Consider the following 2,500-nt stretch of genomic DNA (forward strand, 5'->3'; position numbering starts at 1 on the left):
AATAGACCAAAGGAGAGGAGCAAGGAAAGGAGGAAAGAACAGAGAGGGAGGCATCAGGGAGGAAGGAAATGAAGGGATGACAGTCTGACACGCTTCGTACGACACACTCCCCGACAACTCCTCTTCATTTACACAGTAGTCAGGGGCTGGCTATCGATTATGCAGCCCTGTAATCAATCAGTGTGTGTGTGTGTGTGTGTGTGTGTGTCACAGTGTGAGATCTGCTCTACAGCAGAGTAATTGAAATATTCCACAGACAGAGGGTGACAGAAGAAGGTGCGAGTGGAGAGAATGAGGATGTTTACAAAGAAACTCCACCTGTGTTATTTTTAGAATAAAAGAATATTTTCAGAATAAAAGCTTTTCAGCAAAGTGAAGAGAGTTTGTCCCCTAAATTTTAGGAACGTTTTAAAGTGAAACAGCTGAACCGACATTTGTAGTCACAGTAATTTATAATATTTTAATTATGATAAAAAAATGTGTTTTAAACTGAGGAAACTAGGACGGCATAAATAAAAACAAAAGTCTGTCGTTATGTAAAAGTTTTGAAGCTGCTTTTTTACATTTTGGTGTATTTTACTGCAAATTTCCTGAAAGGTTTGATTTAAAATGTATGTGAATTCAGAATTTTATTTGATCTTTTAACCGAGGACATGAGACGCAGCAAGAATCCAGGCCGGCCCAGTCGATACAGGACTGTCAAACTGCTCAGAGAGAGCAAGGCTAAAGCCTGCAGAGCCACGGGCCCCGGGGAAATATGGCCCTGTCGCATTACCCACGCTGACACACACAAACAGGAACAGATTCATAGACTGCACTCACGGCTAAGGCCACATGCATGTGCATGTACACACACACACACACACACACACACGCACACTCCCAGGAAAAAACAAAAACAAGCAGAACAGAAAACTAGAATATACACACACACACAGCCTCATGGGGAACAGATAGAGATAAGAGCAAATCTAATCCTATCTGCTGCCTACACCATTACGCACACACAAAAATGGGGGGGTGCCTTTGTGTTGAGTTATAGAGGGGGGAGGAGCGCCACCGCCGTCTCTAATATGTACGTGTATGCACAGGCGCGTGATGGTTGTTCAGCCCGGTCAGCCTGTGCAGCTGCACCGCTTCTTTGGCTCAATCAGAGTCAAACTTGCAGGTACGATCGCACACTTGATGATGTCACAGGTGCACTTTGACAAGCAGGTGCCAAGTGTGTGAGTCACAGGAAGAGGAAGCACTGCTGCTGGAACAACGCCGTGTGTGTGTGCCTGTGTGTGTGTGTGTCTGTGTGTGTGTGTGCGTGTGTCTGTGTGTGTATGTGTGTCTGTGTGTGTGTGTGTGTCTGTGTCTGTGTGTGTGTGTCTGTGTGTGTCTGTGTGTGTGTGTGTGTCTGTGTGTGTGTGTGCGTGTGTCTGTGTGTGTATGTGTGTCTGTGTCTGTGTGTGTATGTGTGTCTGTGTCTGTGTGTGTGTGTGTGTGTGTGTGTGTGCGTCTGTGTGTCTGTGTGTGTGTGTGTGTGTGTGTGTCTGTGTCTGTGTGTGTGTGTGTGTGTGTCTGTGTCTGTGTGTGTGTATGTGTGTCTGTGTCTGTGTGTGTGTGTGTGTGTGTGTGTGTCTGTGTGTCTGTGTGTGTGTGTGTGTCTGTGTGTGTGTGTGTGTGTGTGTCTGTGTGTGTGTGTGTGTGTGCGCCCCGTCTCTGTTGCTGTTTTTAACACCAAATGAAAAATCACCTCGGTGTCTTGAGCTCTTCTCGGTGTATTTTTAGCTGCTGACACTCTTCCAGCAGCACAGACACACAACATCCACGTCTGTGTGTCTGCGACGAGCAGATGGGCTGTCTTAGTCCTCTTCCTCTGCTCCCTGGCTCGTCTTTAGCCCCACCTGTCCAGGACAGGATGCTGCCTCTGAGCAGATCAAAAATAAACGCACCCCCTGCCCTTAACATGTATTCCCTGCTCTCCTCCTGCTTCTCCATCCCTCGCTCTTACCTCTCTATAGCTCCTCCTCCTATTGTAAAGAACACACGATTGTCAAATGATCAGAAAGACCTCCTTTACTGCCGTCTCTTTCCAAGTCACGATGACCACCGCCCCCCCACTACACTGTCACCACACCCAGGGTGACTCCTGTGACCGTGTCCTGTTTGGAGGGCTCCCTCCCTCTCTTCCTCCCTCGGGGACGTCCCCTCTCCTGTTGCTCCTGGCCCACGCAGCCAGGCTTGGACCGGTACGCAAAACCCAAAATACACTCACAGCATGAAGGGCACGCACAAACACAAACACAAACACGATTGACTCTCCACCAGATTCCCTGCTGGAAGCTGTTACACAAAGTAGGAAGTGACCTCACCTCCAGCAGAAATAACGATCATTCCCGAGCACTGCACAACACATCTGAGTCACAGCATTACGGAGACAAACATGTGCTGCTTCAAGCGAACCATCGCTCACGTCCTCGCGCACACAGCGCGCTCAGTGCTGAGGAATGCA

At 48.3% G+C, this 2,500-nt stretch overlaps 1 protein-coding gene across 3 annotated transcripts in view; it reads right to left on the reverse strand.

The window, feature by feature from the left end:
- Positions 1 to 2,500, reverse strand: part of znf423 (zinc finger protein 423) — a 134,055-nt gene that overhangs the window by 3,695 nt on the left and 127,860 nt on the right. The window lies entirely within an intron of this gene.

This window comes from Neolamprologus brichardi, chromosome 7 (assembly GCF_056152115.1).
Source record: "Neolamprologus brichardi isolate AB-2024 chromosome 7, ASM5615211v1, whole genome shotgun sequence".
NCBI lineage: Eukaryota > Metazoa > Chordata > Actinopteri > Cichliformes > Cichlidae > Neolamprologus > Neolamprologus brichardi.